A 22,555-nucleotide genomic window follows, 5' to 3' on the forward strand; every position below is an offset into this window, starting at 1 on the left:
ACCCCTGGGTGCTTTGACAGAAGGAAGTGTTCTGACAGACCTGACAATTTCAAATTCAGCAGATTTAGTTGAAGATGAAGCAGATGTTACAGTGAGAATTTTATTAGGACTATAGATATATGTATTGAAGAAGTTATTTTGATTGAATTAAAGCAGTATCAATTAAAACTGTTTTAAGCAGGGGCGCCTGGGTGGCTCAGTGGGTTAAGCCACTGCCTTCGGCTCAGGTCATGATCTCAGGGTCCTGGGATCGAGCCCCACATCGGGCTCTCTGCTCAGCGGGGAGCCTGCTTCTCCCTCTCTCTCTGTCTGCCTCTCTGCCTGCTTGTGATCTCTCAGTCAAATAAATAAAATTAAAAAAAAAAAACTGTTTTAAGCATATTAGAATTTAGTGAATGAAATTGATTTTTCCATTAATTGTGAATAGAGATTTAATTCCTCACTATGTTGATCCTCCTCAAACTCAAAGCAGACAGAAGTATTCATAGAGAAAGAAGAGGGGCTAAGAGTAGTGGTATAATGTAAAGAATGGGCCTATAAAGGTTGAGGTATAGTGGAGAGATAGAAGACTATAATTAATGGTGCTACCAGTGGCTGTTGTCAGGCAGTTATTACACAATAGTACTTTATTATTTCAAATTAATCTGAAGAGACCCTGAAAATATCCATCAATGTATCTGGTTAGTAAATGGGTTAATGAATCCTAATTTCAGTGAGAAATAACTTCAGGACGGATACTGAAGCTACAGAGTCTAGCTTCTCCTCTAGGCTTTTAATTGTTAGGCATTGCTGACATTCCCTAACTTCAGCTTCAACAGCATTCAGACAAATTGCCTCATTTTATGAATTAACAGGTCCTCAAAACATGTATAATTAAACAAACTGTATGATGTCAAGACTAAATTATTGGGAATTAAATAGTTCTTGCAAAATTGGATTCTTTAGTGATATCCATTAATAAAGTTCTACGAAATCCTTAACTTTGGAAAAAGAATTTACTTTCTAAAATATTACCACTTTCCACCCTATATCTTATTAAATGCTACTCATCCTCCAGATTTGGCCTTTATCAAGTACTTACCCCAAACTTTTACCTTTTATACCCATCCCACAAATGAGTCAACATTTCCCTATTTATGTTTTATCAATATCTCTGCCTCAGCAATTAATGCATTGACTCATACCTCTTTATTTTTTGGCTGTCTTTCTTCCTGAAGTGCAAATCCTTTGAGGCTGTACTGGATCTTAGGCATTTCTTCGTCTCTGGGACTTGGTAGACTGCCTGGTGTGTCTTCAAGTTTTTTATGAACAAATGAAATGTAGAGGATTAAAATTTTCTCAAGAAGACATACAGATGGCCAACAGACACATGAAAATTTGCTCAGCACTACTGATCATCAGGGAAATGCAAATCAAAACCACAATGGGATATCACCTTATACCTGTCAGAATGGCTAAAATAAAAAAGATAAGAAATAATGAGCGTTGGCAAGAAGGTAGAGAAAAAAGAGCCCTTGAGCACTGTTGGTGGGAATATAAATTGGTACAGCTATTGTGGAAAACAGTATGGAGTTTCCTCAAAAAATTAAAAATAGATCTACTATATAATTCAATAATTTCACTACTGGGTGTTTACCCAAAGAAACAAAAATGCTGATTCAAAAAGATATATGCACTCCATATTTATTGCAGCATTATTTACAACAGCCAAGATATGAAAGCAGGCTAACTTATCATTGATAGATGAATGGGTAAAGAAGATGATGTGTATATATATAATGGACTATTACTCAGCCATAAAAAGGATGAGATCTGGCTATTTGTGACAACATGGATGGACCTAGAGGGTATAATGCTAAGTGATATAGATCAGAGAAAAATAAATACCATATGATTTAACTTATATGTGGAATCTAAAAATCAAAGCAAATGAATAAATAAACAAAAAAGCAAATTAGACCTATAATAAAACAAACTGATGGCTGCCAGAAGGAACCAAAATTTTCCTGCATTCTTAACACCAAAACAAAACAAAACAAAACAAAAATCCCCAAAACAAAAAACAAGAACACAAACAAAAAACTATCGTCTGTAAGTTAAATGTATAATGAATGATTTTATTACGTGTGCCATGAGATGATGCAAATGTAGAAAGGTTGGAAATGGGTTTCATTCTTTGCCCCAGTGGAATCTTAAATTCATTTAACCCATTTATCCTTATCTATTGAAAAAGATGATAATACCTGTAGTATCTATTTCTTTTATAATACTGATTTCCCTTACCTACTTTGACCATGCTTCGTGGTTAAGAGAATTGAATAAATGCGTGGGCGCTTGCGCGCGCGCCCGCGCGTGTGTATGTCTTGAAAAACTATAAAGTGATTTAATCAGTCATGCAGATGCAATAAAACCTCCATAAAACCCAAAAGGATATGGGGTTTGGAGAATTTCTGGATTGATGGGTACCGGAAGATTTGGGGGAGACTGGTACACATAGAGAGGTCCTTTGCTACACCTGCCCCATGCATCTCTTCCATCTGGCTGCTCCTGAATTATATCCTGTTATAATAAACTGGCGATCTAATAAGTGAACAGAACAAAGCAAAACATTATAAATTGGTATATATGTAAGTTTCTATTTCTACATTAAATATGGTCACCGTGGGTAAGATGAGATAAATTAGAGAAAGCAGATTCATCAATTTCAAGACCTCCATTTTATGTCAGAGTTGAGTGTATGAACCACATATACATTTTACAACTAGTTCAAAACTGAATCAATTCCTTTTCTTTTGGGGTACTCTTAATCTCTGTAAGTTTGGGATACTGATAGGAAAGAAGGAAAATTCTGTTATTTTTCCCTCTAAAAAATCTTACTCAAATAAAACAAAAAAGTTTTTTGTTTTTGTTTTTTTAAAGATTTTATTTATTTGTCAGAGAGAGAGAGAGAAAGAGCGAGCACAGGCAGACAGATTGGCAGGCAGAGGCAGAGGGAGAAGCAGGCTCCCTGCTAAGCAAGGAGCCCGATGTGGGACTCGATCCCCGGATGCTGGGATCATGCCTGAGCAGAAGACAGCCGCATAACGAACTGAGCCACCCAGGCATCCCTAAAACAAAAAAGTTTTATGTTCTTTTCCAAAATTTTTCAAATTCAAATTCATTTTTATGTAATTTGAATAGGAGCACAAATTTAATTTTGAATACTGTTTTCTGCACTTACATTGTGTCCTGAATATTTTCTCCTGTTTCTGTGTAAGTTCCTAATAATGTTTATCAAGTATATTACCATATTTTTCTTAAATATTTTATGAATTCTGTATATTTTGACTCCTCCTAATTTTGCTATTATAAATTATTTTGCAATGAGCATCTTTTCGTATGTAGTATTTCTTCTTCTGGGTTATTGCTAATCCATAAAAGAAATAATTAAATCACTGCTCTAGGTTTACCTCCAGCACACACAAATAAAGGAAAAAGGAGGTATTTTCCTTCTTAACAAAGAAATCTATTGGGCATTAAAATCCTGAAGCTAAATTATTACAAATAACAGTTTAAGTTATTTCATGAATAGTCAAAACTATTAAACAAAAAATTGTTAAAAGAAACAAGTTAGGGAAATACATATAGCTTCTTAACTAAAAGGAATTTCCAAGACTTATTTCTTCAACACTGTGTTTCTTTTCTGAGTACTTTTTTGCCCAAGGTGAAAAATGCAAAAATACAATGGAAATCTTATGGTTCCTAAAAAGTACAGTAAAATTATTCTCCAACCAAGAATATTTTACACTAATAATGTACTGGATTATCCATTCAGTTTTTTGATAGCATTGTGAACAACTTGAAAATATTTTATTAGACATAATTTAATAAAATTAGTATACTAAATTTTCCTTAAAACAATATAAGTAAAAGAAACCAAGGGAAAACATGGAATTGTGAACCTGCATATAAGTGTTTCTTCATTATGTATTAATTCTTAAAGGAATTAATTTTTTTACTTCCTCTTTCGGTTTATGAATTAATCTGCAGCCCATGTGCATTTGGTTACTCAGGGCTTCTATTACATAATTTCATTTCAATATTTAAATTCTATAAAAGCTCTTTTTTTTCCTTATAGATGTGTTTTTAGAGAAGACTGTGTTTGTTTTCTTAAAATAGCAGTCCCTTGAGCCTCATTAAGAGTAAGAGTTTAAATTTTTAAATATATATTTTTTTCTTTTGTTTCCTTAAATACATTTCCTTACTAGGTTTTTTTTTTTCTATTTATCTATTATTCCTTTTTAATGCTATTGGTTTTCCTCAAATGCTTGCTGTTTCTGGGTTTCTGTTCAAATTTATGAATAAAGGATTAGATTGTTTAATTATAGGTATCTGGCAAGGTTTTTCTGTCATGCTGACAGAAAGTTCTAGAGCTGTAAATTAGGAGGTGCTGAGGATCGTGGCTGCCCTATTTTCTGGCAGCATGGTATAGCATATGCAGCCAGTTCAAGTGAGGCCTGCTTCCCTGGAATGTGTACCACACTGTACCACATTCATGCTTCTTTGTAAGAAATTACTCAGAAAATAGCATTTATTCATTTATTCATTCTTGCATTTCTTGTTTATTGTGACACTGAATAGGTTAAAAATACAGGTGAGTAAAGGTAGAAAAAGTCAAGACTCTCTCCTTCAAAGAGCAATTAGTGAAAGTACGAGTGTGTTAAGAGATAAAGAAAAACATAGGTTAACTAAGTGTATTACGTAACCCAGTTTGGAAGTGGGAGAGGTAAGGAGTAGGGTGGAGTGATAGTGAGGGGTGGGGTTGGTGGGTAGCGTTATGGAGGGGTCTCTAGAGTAAGTCCTGACTAAAGTAAGATTTGATGGATCTGTGGAAGTTAAAAAGGTGAATGGGTTGGGAAAGAGGGCATTCAAAGAGAGAACTTTCCAGACAGGGAAAACCACATGCAAAAGTTTAATGGTTAATAAAGGGCATGGTAGAAACAACTAGATGGCTCAGTTGATTAAGCTTCTGACTCTTGATCTCAGGGTCTTGAGTTCAACCCCCACATTGGGATCCACACTGGACAGGGAACCTATTTAAAAAACAAAAACAAAACAAAACAAAACAATAAAACACAATATGTAGACTTGAAAAAAACCACATGGAGGTTAGCACATTTGGAAAAGTAATGTATGGCAGGAGAGTGGCCGGACAGGAAAGCAGGTGAGCAACGTAGAGGTGGCAGACAAGGCTATCTACACCCAAATGATCTAGACGATATTATGACACAGGAGAAAGAGCACTTGATTAGGAATCAGGAGACCCAAAGTCACTAATGCTGTGAGCTTCTTGGCCAAATCACTTGATTTCTGAGACTTTTGTTCCTTATCTATAAAAGAAGCAAGTGGTTTTGCAGTGGTTCTGCAAGTTGCCCTCCTAGGGATTGCTGCCAGTGGAAATGGAGGAGCATGACTCTTGGCCCCTGCCCCCTTCCCTTCTACTACATCAGTTCCATTTTTACCTGGAAGGTAAAAATTATAAGGAAATATTTCCTTATAATTTCATATGATTTGTTGTTGTTGTTGAAAACTTAAACCTCCACAAAACTGTTTTGATAGCTACAAGAGTAGTTTATCTGAGGTCTTTCTGCCAATTTAGGGAAAAAAAATAACAATATGTACTATTAGAAGGAACATCAGGTTGGAAGTCCAAGGTTTGATTTTCTGTATGTGGCAAAGCACTGAGCAGCCATAGGGAAGTCAGTTTTCCCCAATTTCTTCAATCATAAAAAGGAACAAATATTATCTGCTCTCTTGTCTCAAGAAGTTTTCCTTTTAATAGTCAAATTAAAATTAGACCTATTGAAGTACTTAGTGAACTGTATTTTGTAAATGATTTATAGGCTTAAGGAAAATATCACCTATGCCAAAAGGTGCTTCTATTATGAGAATCTTACATCAAAATGCCCTTGGCATGAAGAATCTGGTGATTTAATGGAAGAGTCACACTTCTTATTTTACACTTTTCTTGGCTCAAGTTCCTGTACCTAGATATGAGATAAAAATCTTTGTACTGGGCAGTTTTCTCCACAGATTTCAAGGTGTATCAGAATGAGTTTTATTAAAAGAAAAATTAATATTAGTGAACTTTATATAATTCACTGGAAAGTGATAGTTACCCCACATTCCAAGATGTTTTGTTGAGTTACTAATTCACTCTTTGAATATGTATAAAATTGAACTACTATGTATCTGTTGTTCATTTTATGTTCCTCACAGAGTTCTGGAGAGTAGGTTTAGGTGTTTGGTTTTCTGTTGGTGGTAGTGGTGTTTATTTAATAGAGTATTTACAAAAGCAGCAGCCCTTTCTCCTGTTAATCCCCAATAGCAAACTTAGACACATGTTAAAGATCTTTCTCTACACAGAAAGAGTAGGATAAGGACTAAAGATTGAAGGAAATAGATAATTCTGCCTTCCCACACTTATTGTAGCCATTTCCATATGGTAGATGACGAAAGAGAAATTCAGAGGGAATAAAATGTCATCAGCAAGTGAAATATTTAGGAATTGAATTCAGATCCATCTGAAGAAAATCCTACACATATCATTTAAGAAAGCTGTTACAATTCTTTCGCATCTAAAATGTACTCTCTGGGTCAGTATTCTTAACTTGGGCTATAGATAAGAATCATTTGGGAGTGTTTTAAAAACGTTGGTGACCCAGCACTTGTTTCAGAGATTCTGATTTAATTGGTTTGTAGGGAGCAGAGAGGCAGGCCCAAGCAAGTACTGGTATTTTTAACCTTCCCCCTTAAGTGATTCTAGTGGGCAAATATGGCGAGAGCCACTAATCCTGGTAGTAATACAGAAGTGTTTCAACTAGATTTATTTTAGAAACAGATTATTTTGGTGTCTATGTGAAGAATAGACTGAAAGAAAATTAGGTAAGGGGAGTGGAGGCCAGTGAGGAGGCTGGCACAAGCATGCAGACCTGAACCTATATGGGTCCATGTCAAGAAGTCCAGTGGTAGGGGTGCCTGGGTGGCTCAGTGGGTTAAGGCCTCTGCCTTCGGCTCGGGTCATGATCCCAGGGTCCTGGGATCGAGCCCCACATCGGGCTCTCTGCTTGGCGGGGAGCCTGCTTCCCCCTCTCTCTCTGCCTGCCTCTGTGCCTACTTGTGATCTCTCTCTCTCTCTGTCAAATAAATAAATAAAATCTTAAAAAAAAAAAAGAAATCCAGTGGTACTTGCAATTCCTGGGTAAAGAATCTTGCTGTTACCTGGTCCTCTATAATATATGTCCCCAACCTTAGTTGGCTCCTCTGCTGTCATAATCTACGCTGACCATGCTTTCCTGGTGCATCTAGCTACATCTTTCAATGTTTGGTCTTGGCTTTGGTTTCTAGATAGCATCCTTTCCCAGATAATCAGGGAAACTAACTCTTCTGCTAGCAAACCAGAGTGTTGGCTATGGCAGCCTGGGTGTTTTCTCTCAGCCGACTGGTCATATAAAGAAGTTTTGCTAACTGCTCCAAAGTTGAATTCTTGGCAGTGCCTTCCTTTTGTAGAGCCTCACTGTAGTACATAGATCTGTCTTCCCAATGGGTGAAATCACCATGGTGTCTTGCTACAGGGGACACCCTTACCCTTTACTGCTCTCCAGGGCAGTCAGCAGCATTGGCCCTATGTGAGGCAGGGACATTGAAGCTAACCTAATCCTGGCCTAATCCCTGAATCTTGAGAAGTGCATGGGGCATCCCTTCACCCAAAATTAATCCCTTCTCATTTTGGGAGTCATTACAACTGACCATTCCCTTTATATGAACTCCTGAGTACTGAGTCATTTCTTCAGTGTCCTTACTCACCAGCTCTGAGCTTACTTCCCATCACAGTGAAAAGGAAGTACAAAAAGCTTGGATTGATGATTGATTGATTGATTTAAAGATGTTATTTATTTATTTGAGAGAGAGAGAGACATAAAGAGGGAACACAAGCAGGGTGAGAGGGAGAAGAAGGCTTCCCACTAAACAGGGACCCCAATGTGAGGCTCCATCTTGGACCCTGAGATCATGACCTGAGCAGAAGGCAGATGCTTAAGGACTGAGCTACCCAAGTGCCCCAAGAAGCTTGGATCTAAATTTGAATGCAATTTTAGTTTAATCCCTTGTTAGTGACAGCAGGTCATTTTGTGTTATTAAGTTTCTGTTTTCCATAAAAGTAGGAAAAATTATATGTACCGCTCAAATGTGAAAGACATACATAAGAATAAGAACCAAATACAGAAGATGCATAGATATGTCAAACACATTAAAGTTGACATTATTTTTGTTATGATTGTTAAATCTTCGTTCCTTCAAGAGTGTTTAGGAGCAAAGAAGTAAGTAAAAATGTTAGTCTTTGTGATAATCACATGGGACTATGTATATGCTTATTTGTATATCATGTATATTTTATGATATGTGTATTTAATATTTAATATTATTATATAATTATATATAATTATATAATAATATTTCATATATAATTATACTATATAATGTATTATATGTTTATTAAAAATAAGAGAGGTAGAAAGGAGAAGAAAGAAAGAATGAGAGGAGGGAGACAAGCTATATTGAGATTTTTATTCTCTTTTTTCTTTCTATTACAATTATTATTATTATAATTATTTTACTATATTGCTTCCTGGTCTACTTCTTGGCATATTTGGGGAGAGAGAGGATAGAGAAAGTTTATCTAATTTTGCCAGGATTAGGAGTCAAAAAAGATTAAAGAACATTGCCATTATATCATTAAAATTCACTTGAAATGCATGCCACCAAAATTAAGATTGGCTATTGAGTTGTATTTTGATTGATTTATCTTAAATTTAGATTGATTTTGAAGTTTTCATTAAAACAACTCTATTTACAACCCAGATTTCTTTGCAATCCAATTAAGTACCACCAATAAGAAATACCTTTTGACAAAAATATGGCTGATTAATTAAATAGATATATTTATATTAGTGAATAAATTGAAAATAAGAGACCTTAGTTTCTATATTGCACTAGAGGACACAAGGAGAATTTAGAGTCAAATTTGATTAAATCAAATTAACATTCAATTTAAAATTTGCTATTTAAATACTTTATATCAAACTCCTTATTTATAAATAACTTGAAAAAGCATCATTGAAAAGCACAATTCCAAAAATAGTCAATGGCTTTAAGTAATCTATTTAAAAGTCCATGGTCTGAGGCAGGTTTCTGCTAAAGCATCTCATTCATACCCATCATTAGACTAATTTGTTTAATGGAAAGGTCTGATTACAAAACACATTCTTTCAGAAATTTTAACCCTCAAAAAGGGAGAAGAGAAGTAAACATCAAAGAACGTTCATTGGTTGCTACACAAGAATGATTGTTGAACTTTCAAAGGAGCTACTCAACTATATCCAGCCTATACTTCACGATTTTGTCCAGAAGAAAATTATGAGTGTTTTTTTTTTATAAAGGGCCTTGCATGAAATCAAAATAAACAGTTAAAACTACATTTTTTGATCTGCCATTCCAGTAACTAATAAAAAAGATTTTATCCTTACTTGTCATGTATTTAGTGAACACATGTGAGCATGAGTTCTAGAATTTCAATTAATGTCAATAATAGTAAACATCAGTTTCTGGAATTCTATTTGAAAACCAGGACAGTTAACAATTTTTATGGCACTTTTCCATGATGACTCAAAGATATTAGATACTAGATCCAAGAACACATCTTCAGGTATTTTTAGTATCTCATTAGGTGACTGATTAGGACCCGGAATCTTAAAACTAATTTAAATCACCTTCAGGCTTTCTTATCATTTTTTCACCATCATATTTTTTTCCAGTTCAAACATCATTCTTTTCTATGGAGAAATTGGAAGCCAGGGCTTAATAGTTCTGCTTTTCTCTTGGTCATTTTTTCATATTACATAGTTGGCCCCAAGCAATGTCATTCTTATCCTATACTTGGTTATCTTTTTGCTCTGAAAATGCCAGAGATATATTTTTTCTATTATCTTTAGCATTTTTCACAAACATCAGACTACTCAGTATTGTTAGGTAAATATACTCTTCTTTCATGTTATTCTTTTTTTTATTCCTTTTCTGATCTTTCTTTTTAAGTACACATCTCAGAAAATTGGCTGTACAATAATCCTGATTTTTTTAGATGCCTTTGTGTTTCTTAATCTAGATTGTTATAGGTAAGAGAATATTAGAATCATCTATAGAATAATATATAAATTTTCTTTTTAATTAGTTTCTTACAGTATAAAGCTGTGCTGTCCAGTATGGTCATCACTAGCCATATATGGCTATTGAGCTCCAGAAGTGGACTTAGTCCAAACTGAGATGTGCTCTAGACACCTAGATATCCATTATATACCTTTGACTCAGGTATAATTTTTCACAAACATAAATATAGAATATTTGGAGGAAGGGTGGGGTGGCTGGGTTATGGACATTGGGGAGGGTATGTGTTGTGGTGAATGCTGTGAAACATGTAAGCCTAATAATTCACAGACCTGTACCCCTGGACCAAATAATACATTATATGTTCATTAAAAATAAAATTTAAGAATTGCATATGTAGCTCATATTATGTTTCTCTTGGGCAGAATGGATTATCCATAAAATATTTTTAATATTTTTAATTAAATGTATTAGCTTCCTATTGCTGCTCTAACAAATTACCACAACTTCAGTGGTTTTAGACAATACAAATTTGTTAACTTGAAGTTTAGGAAGTCAGAAGTCTAAAGTGAGATGGCAAGGGCTGCATTTCTTTTGGAAGCTTTCGAGGAGAATCCACTTTGTTGCCATTCCAGCTTCTAGAGGTGGCCTGCATTCCCTGGTTTATGGCCTTTTCCTCCATCTTTTAAGCCAGGAGTGTAACACCCTCAAATCCCTTTCTCTCCATTTATCTGCCTCTGGATTTCTGCTTCTGTTATCAAAACGATTTCTCTGACTCTGAATCTCCTGCCTTTCTTTTAGAGGACACCTTGGGCCCATTTCAAGATCTTTCACTTCATCATATTTGCAAAGTCCTTTGTGTCATATAAGGTAACATATCCATAGGTTCCAGGGATAGGATGTGAACATCTTCGAAGCGCCATTATTCTGCTCATTATTTTAAGTATGTTAAATGTGCTTTCTTGGTTGGTTAATTGGAATTTTTGAAATTTGGGTATGCTCAAATACTTCAAAAACAGTGACACTTTAATACCAACAACCAACTAACCAAATAAACAAAAAGACAAGTCTAAAGTGGCATGGTGCAATGGTTTCTCATCTAGTAATGCCGCTGACCTCAGCATGGCCTTGGTGACTTTAGTCACTTGCTTTCTTAGGTCTTTTTCTGTTTAGCAAAAGGATATCTGTGGACTCTACAGAAAGACTATAAAACTATAATTCTTTGGGTCACAGTTCAAATGGATTCTACTTGCTTTAATGATTAGTTTGAGTCCTGGTAAAATTTCAGCCATGAGATCTTTTCTGTATCCTTTATCAGACTTGTACATGATGAGGATGTGAACTGTGAATTAGGTTTAATACATTACAGATAGTCAAGAATTATACTCTTGTTGGATCTTGATTTAATAGGTCAACTTTCTATTAACATGTAAGCTATTTACCCTGGTAATCTATCAACTTTGTGACATAACGAATCTTTCATTGAACTTTTTAAACATTACTTTCTCTCAATAATCTCCTTAATTCTAGGAAGGTTTGGGAAATTTTTAGAGAAAAAGCTGCAGTGCTTAGGCTGAGAGTCATGATTTTCAGAATGGATGCTGGGAAGATTGAACAACATCTTATGCATTGAGTATAATATAGTTTGACCATTCTCTTTTTAATATATCATTATAATATGGTTAGTTCATTGTATTTTTTTGTTTCTATGTCAGCAGGAATAATTTTTATTCAAGTACAATAAAAATAAACGAGCTCTGAAATTAATACAAATGATTTTAGGAAAATTAGTCCTTTTTGAAATATTTGTGACATAATTTCTGATTTGATGTAAATGATAAAAAATTAAAGAGGTGGATTTATGTGTTCAGAGATTCTTAGAGACAGAGAGAATCGGAGGGGAAGATAAAGAGATACAGACACATGTACACACAGGGAGAGAAAGTTTGAAAGAGAAAGAGAGAGATCGAGATCCATTCCTTTTGAAGATGTGACTTAAAGGTCTCCTTTATATAATATGTTAGGAAATTGTGAAGCCAAATATTTTGAGATAGGTAGATGATGCTTATCAAATCACTAATTGAATAAAAGTGAAAATTCAGGCTATTGTTTATTTTTAATTGTGTAATTAACATAAAATCCTATTCAGAGAAGGAATAGTACCAACTCGTGTTATGTGAAGTCAGTGAAATGGCAATGCGATTGGGATATAACAAAACTTTTCCTTTTCTAGATTGAACTACAGATCATTAATTTTCATGTGACTTTTCCATAATTAAGTCAAAGTTTATGGTAAATTTTACTAACACTGGACAAATTGACTCAGATAAATTAATATAAAATAAACTTTAATGGATGCTGTACAATAGGGTGATTTTCTGGTTGTATTTATTCAGTGCCAACAAAATCCTTAAGATCATTTTATATAATTTAACTAATTCCAGGACACACTTCAATGGATTAAAATCAATAATGGTATAATGGAGTCAAAAGCAGCTAAAATAGAGAATCTGCTATGAAGTTATTAGAGGATTTGTATAAATATTATTCAATTTCACAAATATATAAAAATATGCATTCTAAAATAAAATATTGTGTAACATAATAATGTAGTAAGCTATTAACGGCTAAAATGTTTGAAGATGAAAATTTACATATTTTTAAGTAAAGAATAATTGTACTGATTAAATATATATTATAGATGTAAAAAAACAAGTGCTCCTTCAAAAAGAAACAGAACAGATTCTTAATTATTAGCATAACAGTACTAAAGTTTAGAAATTTTTAACAGTTCATAATGATTTAAATTTGTTTCAAAAAAGCTAGATTTATTTCTGACTTAGGACCCTGAACTTTGAACATATGTTTTGGAATCTCAGACGAATCTTCTTAAAGCCCCGTTTCTCTAGTTGACAGTCTCATCCTAAAATATCTAGTCTTGATCATTACTTCCTTGGTTTCCATTACAGGTCTTCAAACCATGAAATATAAAGATGCATCTGGTAAATTTAGCATTCAAGCAGGTGTGTTCTCCCAATACATACCTGAAATATTCAGTATCAGTCAAGTGTTTTAAGTAGTCTTTTCTAATTAAGCAGGATTGTCTGAACAGATACTTCCCTGTAGAGAGAACCTCTTATAAACAGCTATCTTTGCAGTAGTTAGGCCTGTGATGTTGCAATACTTTTTATTTTTATGCCTTTCATAATTCCCAGTTGCCATTCATTTAGATTCAAGTCTTGAGCACTTAAAATGAGGGTACATCAGGGGAGTTGTGAAGATGGTAGAAGAATATATTTTCCCAAGACTTGTTTTAGAAAATCGGTTTTACAGTATTTTTGAAGTTTTCTTTTTTTTTTTTTCCTAGACATAGAATACCAATCTCTCATAACAGCTTAAAATCTTTACTACCAGGCAGAACTTAATTGATTTGACCTGGTCACAAAAGATGTGCCGTTATATCAATTATCTCCCGCCTCCCAAAATCATAACCCTCTTTTCACAATGACTGTTGTTGTACTTAAAAGCAATAATTAAATACTTTCTTACCTGTTTTTTTTTTTTTTTTTTTTTTTTAGTAGCACTATGCCATTTCTTTTCATGATCCATTCGGCATTAATTAATCACTTGTTTGTTTGTGCAAAGTGCCGAAACCAAAATAGGATGTGTAATTCTACCATAGGTTTTAGCAGAGTTGAAATTACAGTGGCAGAATCAAATTGGAATCCCATATTCCAACTGGCACTCAAGTTTGCCAGTCTTGGCCTTTCATTTCCCATTATTGTTAGTCATAGTAATTTTTTATTTTCCTCCTCTATTAATTTCATTTTCTGAAGAGATATTAGCAAGCCTTTCCAATATAGAAAATAGATTTGTTTTCTTCATGTACAGACTAGCTTCACACTTTGATCCATTAAGGCATTCATTCACTAATCATTTGTACTCTCAGGGATACAAAGATTAAGTAAGTTTCTATCTTGTCTGTCAAGTAAATCTCCAGGGAGAGAAATGAGTTTGATTCATATTTTTACCCTCAGTCTTCTTCCTTTCCTCTGCCACGCCTCATCCTCTTCTTGTTTTACTCTTTTTCCTTCATTGACTACCTTATCCCGCCATATCAGTTTGTATGTAAACACACTGAAAATGAACTTTCAATATTATATTAGTGTCTAATATCTCATTTTCAGCATAGATGGTTAAGTATTAATTCAAAATAACTACTAACCGTTTACAGTGAACAAATCAATTATCAGTTGCCAACAATGGGTTTATGGTGGTTATTTGTTTTAATGTTAGCTCTCTTGTGAAATTCTTTGTCCTATGACCAGTAGGCAGGAGGTATTCAACAAGTGGTTGCTGAAAGAATACGTCAGCCTCTCCAAATTTTGGATATTACATGTGCTTCTTCCTCCTTGTTTATTCTGTAACTGAAGGGCATTAAGTTGTCCCTTCTCCCTTTCTTTATTGCAAAGCTGCTTTGGCTATAGCCTAGGGATGCTGTTCTGAAAATTGATTGATGACTTGTCTAGGAATCTTTCTTGAGTTCAAAGTGAGTTGAGTGGTATTAAATGCTAATCTAACTCATTTTACTTCTGACATTGGGCCCTAAAGAATTCTTTCTTATATTTGATATCTTCTTCAGTTTTGAATGAATTATGAAAAATATTGTCTGATGACTTTGAAATTTGATTTCCAGTTCTTGTATTTCATATCAACAAAACCTCCTTGCTTGAAATTACATATGCATTTTGAATATTCTGGAGATATTATCTTTTGTGTTGTACTTTGACTTAGGGCTATTCTGGCTTTGGTGGTTTCCGGGTAACCGATCAGAACTGAACACTATCAACTGATTACCTGTTTTACATTTTCAGAGATGTGGTTACTCCATGTGAGATCAAAGGAAAGTACATGAAGGAGCTTGTTGAGAACTACATTTTCCCCCTATTTCAACCACATTTTTCTCCATTTAGGTGGTGGCTTTTGCTTGCTAGCTGGAAATATTCATATCTGTTATAGAAACAAATAAGTATTGATCCATTTCCACGTCTTAGAAATAAAAAGTACTACATATTTTTAAAAAGAAAGCACATTATGAAATTCCAAAGTCCAATACTATTTCTTTTCACTTCTACATATATTTATTCTAATTAGAAAATTTTCTAATGCTGTAAAGGGTTTACGGAGCCCATCTAGTTTAAATATTTCATTTTAATGAAATAGTTCAGACATACAATTTGTATGTAACATTATAAATGTCTATAAATATCTGTGTGCTCAAGATTCAGTCTAAGAAATAAAGCATTAAAGATTCAGCTGAAGTTTCCTAGATATCTTCCCAATGTCATTAACTTCCATTCTTCCCAAAGATAACCTCTACCCAGAATTTCAGGCTTATCATTATCATGGATGTTTATATACCTTTCCCACATATAAATATGCTCAAAAATATACAATTATTTTTTGCACATTTTAAAACTTGATTCATAAATGATATCATCCCACAGGTATCCTTCTGCAAACTGCTTTTATTGTTTCTGCTCCAGATTACATATTTGAGACGTCCATGCTAACTCAAATAGCTATAGTGCATTCATTTTTCTTTTTACTGCTTCTTGTGTCACAGTATGTGATTATTCTATAAAGTGCTTGCCCACTTATTTATCTAAAGGTGTTTATGTTTTTTCCTCCTTTTTCTTTTTTTCTTTTTTCTCTTACAAGTAATTTTGTAATGGGTTTTTTCTGTGTGTGTGAAGAGAAATACACAAGAGTAGAGAGACTCAATTTTAGGAAATAAGGATCTTCAACAATCTCTAAACTGTTACTGTTCTAATGTGCTTTCCATGGTCTCTTCATATTCTCATCATACTTTCATATTGCTGGACTTACAAATTTTTGCCAATTTCATACCTGTAATATGGTGTCTCATCATTTTAGCTTGTATTTCTTTAATAAGTAAGGTATCTTTTTCAGATATTTATTGGACATTGAGAATCCTTTTCTGCCAATTGACTATTCATCTTGGTTCATTTTATCCTATCATATTTTTTTGTCTTTATAGGTTTGTAAGAAAGCTTTATGTACTTTGATACTTATCCTTCTTTGGTTACATGAAGAGCAAATATCTTCTGTCAGTCTATGCCTTGACTTTTTTGATGCACATAAATTTTTATTTTTATATTCTATTTATTTTTATTTTTTTAAATATTTTATTTATTTAGGCAAGTAGGCAGAGAGAGAGAGAGAGAGGGAAGCAGGCTTCCTGCCGAGCAGAGAGCCCAATGCGGGGCTCCATCCCAAGACACTGAGATCATGCACTGAGCAGAAGGCAGAGGCTTAACCCACTGAGCCACCCAGGGACCCAGATGCACATAAATTTTTAATTTTAATATATCAAAATAACATTTTTTTCATTATAGACTTAACTTTTTATTTCTTAATGTTTAATAAACCCTTCTATTCCCATCTACCCCAAATAACAAAGCTATTTCTCTCTAAAAGGTTTTAAGTTTTGTTCTGCATCTTTAAGGCTTTAAGTATTTAAATTTGTCCTACCTTAAATACATATTTAGGTATGAATTATAATTTTTTAATATGCCTATTTTATTGCCTGAATAATTCACTTTTCCTCACTGCTCTCTCATGCCACCTGTTATTTATCAAGTTCCCATAAATTCAGAGATATATTTCTGAGCCCTCTATTCTATTCCATTGGACTAATTTTATCCCTGACCCAAAGCTACATTGCCTCAGTTACTGTCATTTTCTATTTAGTCTCAATAGTTAATATGAAAATTATCCATACCTTATTCTTAATTATATTATATTAAGAATACCTTATTCTTTTTTAATTAATTAATTTATTTTTTTATTTTTTATTTTTTATTTTTATTTTTTATAAACATATATTTTTATCCCCAGGGGTACAGGTCTGTGAATCACCAGGTTTACACACTTCACAGCACTCACCAAAGCACATACCCTTAATTATATAAAATTGTATTGACAAGTTTGACCCTTTGTTCCCACAAACACATTTTAAGATTAACTTTTGAAGTTTCATGAAAAATTATAGTGGGCTTTTAATAATAATTATATTATTAACTTATAACATTGAGTCTCCCATCTAGGAACAGGTATGTTTGTTCATTTATTTTGGTTTACTCTTCAATTTTAATAGATAAATTAGCCATGGGCCAAAAAGTCACATAGTCAATTAATAACAAAACCAGTAATAGAAAGAAGGTTTCTTGACTCCTTAATAGCTCATACACTAAGAAGGCTTAATTATTTAGTTTAAGAGTGGAGTCTTTGCAACCATTGCATGTACTCATGAAAGTGAATTCAACTTCCCAAGTTTACTAAGCCCTTGATAATCAGGATGTGGTCAGAGGGCTTGTTAAAAATGCAGAATCTCCATTCCTTCTCTTGTCCTACCAAACCAGAATCCTCCTTTTTAAAAGATACCTAGGTCTTTGGTAAGCAGAGTAAAGTTTGTGAAGTATTGCTTACCAAAATGGAATCTTGAAATTTATTGCATTGGCCTTTTCTCTAAAACCTGTCCAAAATGCTAGTAGTAATCTTGAGATGATTGAATTGCTAAGGGTTCAGATAAGCAACATTGAGAACTATATAATGACCCTTCAGTCTTGCTTTTTGACCATAGGCTCATAGCAGCCATCATCGGCTCTGTCGAATGAATATCAAAAGTCTAAAATGAGAAAAGATTGTATAAAAAATATGTATTCATAATTGTATAACTTTAAAGAAAACAAAATATTAATTTTTTTTTCTGGAAGAAGCATGTCTCAGGTAGATTGGGGTTTCTTTGGATATCTATAGTTATTCAGGGAACAAATATATTTGCTTTGAAATCAGTAGCTGCACCAGACTGACATTTTAGCTACAAAATATCATTGGGGAAAACTGTTGAAAAAGAGATGGAACTGGGAGAGAGAAGCACAGGAAATTCAGTCTTTAAAACAAAGAAAAAAGATCAGACGATCTTCTTAAGTAGTCATATACTATTTATGTTAATCCCTGTTCATTCTTCTTCTTAACTACTATAGCAGCCAGTTATCTATAGGGCATAAGGGGGAAAATAGGTGAGGAGAGGGGATTTAAAAAAAAAAAAAAAAAAAAAAAGTGAGATTCCCTGCAGTATCACCTCAAGCCACTAGGGGTATCTTTGTACCATTTTTTCATCCTGCACTGATTTGGAGTAGAAACCTATATTAGGGGAAAACCAGGGTCCTCGGCATTTTTTTGCGAGCAGTGCACCCTGAATCCAAAAAGATTTTTTAAAAAGAGGAAGAAAGAAAGAAGCCACAGTTCTTTCGATCACCCGAACAGGGCTACGAAATCGCTTTACTGGACATCAGCGCCAGGGATTCATTTTTGAGGTCAATTTCCAATCGAGATAAATCTATTGGATTAGTAGGATTATCTGATTGCAGCCGAAAGAAGTAACGTTGTTTGATCATTTGTATTTCTTGCCTGATGGTCGGATTTACATGGAGGTGGCTTTGGGTCCCGAGAATTCTGGATCGTGGTTTCATCTGGAGAGAAAAAAGGATCAATCGACACGTTTTGGAAGTGTCCGTGGGTGAATAAAAAAAGGGGGGGGGCGCAAAACTGGGGTTGCGGCTGCTTAAAGAAGAAAAATAAATAATAAAAGGAAGCATCTTGAATTCTGAAACAAGAATTACCAGTGCTCAAGATTCGAAAAAAGCGTCTAGAAGCTGATAAATACTTTGACCAATTCAGCTTGAATTTGACGGTGAAGTGTTGTAGAACTGTCTTCTTGAATGATTGGAAGGGGACTAGGGGAGGATGAGGGGGCCCCCTCTGTGGCTTGATCTTACCGAGGGTAAGTTTGGGGGTCTTTTATTGGGAGGGGGCTGCCAGGGTTTGTGTGCCGCTGCGCGGTAGGTGCTGCGGACACGGCGCCGGTGGAATGGGGAGAGAAAGGGGATGTAAAGCCACCTCGCGCATCTCGGGGTGGATCGCTGGGGAGCTACCTAGATCGAGCTTAAAAACCTTATTTTGTGGCGTTGGCGGGGAAGCCAGGCAACCCTCCGAGGTCTCAACTTTGCATCGAAAACCTCTCCGCTGGGAGATCCCTCTTGGATCCAGTGCTTTCCTCCTAGTGATACTTTAAAGAGAGGTAGCAGGGTGCCTTGGAAAACCTGCCTGTGCAGGGGAGAACTCAAGTAGAAATCGCGGCTGCCTCGGCCGAGGTTTCGGCGACTGTCTTGGCTTCTATGGGAATTTTGCAGGGGGAATTGGCTGTTGTCGTGTTATCTTGTTCTCGCTCCCTCCCCCTTCCCCTTCCCGCCTCCTCCTCCTCTCAGCCCAACGCTAAAGGGTTACAGGGTCACTGCATTGGATAGACACAGAAGTGGGTGACGGGCCACACATGTTGTCTTGTAATTCACTTGCAAGACTTTGCATAATACAGTCCGAGATAACTTTCCTGGAGTTGGAAGAGTCCAGCAAGGCGTTACAGCCTTTATGCCGAGGGCCCTGGCTGGCGAGTGAGCCAGGCAGCCGCTGCATTTCCGATGCATCCCTACCCTGACTGCCTCGCCACTCTCAGGCTTTTCTTTCCAACTGAGCGGTGCGCGCGCGTTCCCAGACATTTTCTTGCAGCTGAATACAAGGATTTTTTTTTTCCTTTTTATTATCTTTTTTTTTTTTAGCTCTCAAGAAAAGCTCATCATTATTTGCAGAAGGAAAATCAATTTCAGCAGATATAGTTAAAATTAATCACTCAAATCTGTAATATTAATTGACTTAGGAAACTAAAAGTTGCTTTGGAATCCAGAAAAGCATATTATTCTGAACCAATTTTGGAACACACATAGGTTGTTCTGAGCAATAACATATGAAAAACTGATTCACTTAAAATATGTATATAGATACGTTAAATAGACTAATGACTATCCCCCACCCCATATACCTTCAGACACCTCAGCATTATAATTTTAGCAGGCTCTTCCTATTTAAGGCCAATTCGTTAAATTTTAAATCTTCAGACGGCCAAATATATTAGGATAAGATGGAGATAGGTAATTGCTAAAATATAAAATAATTATTTTTTAAATACAATTTTATCTTTTAAAGAAAAGCTTCAAATATTTTTCGGGGATTTCTGTTTACAGATTATGATATGAATGTAGATACTTTTATGGCTTTAGCATTCAAGCCTCTCCATTATGTGTGAACTCATGAAAGGCAACTCTTCAATGTCATCTGAAGCACTCATCATCCCAGTACTTATTTCAGGAATTCCAAATTCATCTGACATCCTGGTATTAAAAGGGGAACCTTGCCAAACTTTCTTCCTGGTTTTGTGTGTATATGTGTTTCTTAAATCTAAGTTCTGAAACAGCACAATGACATTCCTGTTTTTTTTTTTTTTTTTTTAAGATGAAATAGCAAAATAGAAAACTTTGTCTCCCAAGGATTCTGTGGTAGAGAAGTTAAATATTTCCTATTTCTGCAGATTTTGTGTAAGCTTGTTAGTGGTGACAAAAATAGCAATAAAAAATAGTTTTTGTAAGCCAGCTGTTAGTTTTAAGGAGATATCTGAGAGGCCAGATTTGCCTTTCTTTTACGCAGCTCTTAAGTCACGTGGTTCATGTGCAGGGTGAGCTAGAAGAATGGATGTTCTGTGTGTTGGTACATTCTAGCCACTGATCTTGGCTGCACAGTCCAACAATAGTTAACATCTTTTTTTCAAAGTTTAAATTAGCAAAAAACAGTCAGCTAGTAAATAACACATTAAATGATGAGAGTAAATAATTAATGAAGGTGAATGGGAAGTGAGCTGAATTTTTTTTTTTTCTGGGCTAGTAGAGAATGTAACATTGCTATACTTAGATGGAAGATATGAAGCATGAGAAAGTTGGTTCTTTTAAAAGTTATTTAGTTTATTTCACAACCATTGAACTAGTGATCATGGCATTTACCCTAGTGCTAAAGCAAAAGGCTCAGCTTCAAGTGCCTCTGTCATGGATAAGCAGTATCTTTCTCAGTTAGGAATCATCAGTACTTTTTACTCCTTCATTTTCTCTTTCATCAGTTGAAGAGAAAAGGGAAGGCTTTGCCTTGTTCTTTGGTTTCTATAAGCAGTTCCTGCACAAAACTTTAGTAACTTTGTAGGTAGTAGATCCACTTTGGAAGGTCAATAATGATAGAAATAAAAGTAAAATTACATACCACAAAATTTTTTTAAACTGTAGCCAGTAAATAAGAGCAAGGTACCCAGTAATTGAAATGCTCTCTACAAATAGAGTAATCACCTTAAGAACTACTGAACAACCTGAGAGTTCACTTAGAAAATCAATGACATTTTGCTCTACCTTATCCAAACACATATTTTTGGTTGTGATTATTAAAAGAACATGGTGGTCTTGATCAGCTCTTCCAATTTTGATTCAGAATAACACAAAATGTGGTAGTTTAGGATGAAGGGATGGAAGCTCTAAATGACCCCCTCCAGAAAATTGCAAAAACAGTTCATGACGTATGTGACAAGAAATAGCATTGGATTCCCCAAAGCTTATGACAATGGAAAAACTGATGTTGCATTCACTGGAGCTTAGTTTGACAGCTGCACCTGTCCCTCAAAAGCCTTCCATGTGTTCTAACTGAAATACCATACAATAGGAGTTAAGATATTTCCTACAGTTTCCTCCTATGATTTTGAAATGATTAAATACAGTTACATGCTATTCTATGTTAATCGATTTTTTTGAAAAAAAATGCTACACACTGTTAATTGAAAGTAAAATGAAAAGGGCAATAGTTTTTAATGATTTGCTGAAATTTAACACATGGCATCCAAAAATGCAAATTTTCCATCTCCTTTACTCTCTTGAGATATATAAAAACAAAGCAGAAGTTTCAGTTAATTTAAAATTTTAATTTTTTAATATTTCAAATTTGCAAAGCCCAGAAATTAAAAAAATAATAAAATAAAATAGTGAACATTCATGTTGAATCTAGAATGTCCTTTTCCTTTTTAATACCTTTTAAAGATAAATTTAAAATATTTTGAGGTAGCTAATCTGTTAATCTTGTGGGATAACATTCTCAACTGTTTCTAAGAAGAGTGATTCCTTAACAGTTACATATTTGATTACTTTGACTTTGTTATTAATGGAATCACATTAATGATGTTGAGTATCACTATGTTGCTATAAAAGTATATGAGTCCTTTTCGCCTTTAAAATTATGCACCCCCCCCAAATGGATAAACCCACCTATCTGGTAGTAAACCTGTGTGAGAGAGAAAGGTTACCAATTCTAAGCATAAATGAAGTCAGAGAAAACTAGTAAATCACTTCAGGCA

At 34.6% G+C, this 22,555-nt stretch overlaps 1 protein-coding gene across 5 annotated transcripts in view; it reads left to right on the top strand.

The window, feature by feature from the left end:
- NLGN1 (neuroligin 1) overlaps positions 1-22,555 on the top strand; it is an 827,691-nt gene that overhangs the window by 137,961 nt on the left and 667,175 nt on the right. For 2 of the 5 annotated variants that reach the window (XM_004756599.3, XM_004756602.3), the window contains exon 1: positions 18,415-19,066. The exons of the other annotated variants lie outside the window; for them this stretch is intronic. The gene's annotated coding sequence lies outside the window, so the exon portion shown is untranslated. Of the gene's footprint in view, positions 1-18,414; positions 19,067-22,555 lie in introns of those variants that run through there. 5 annotated transcript variants of the gene reach the window in all.

This window comes from Mustela putorius, unplaced genomic scaffold, assembly GCF_011764305.1.
Source record: "Mustela putorius furo isolate JIRA1106 unplaced genomic scaffold, ASM1176430v1.1 tig00003834_pilon_pilon_pilon, whole genome shotgun sequence".
NCBI lineage: Eukaryota > Metazoa > Chordata > Mammalia > Carnivora > Mustelidae > Mustela > Mustela putorius.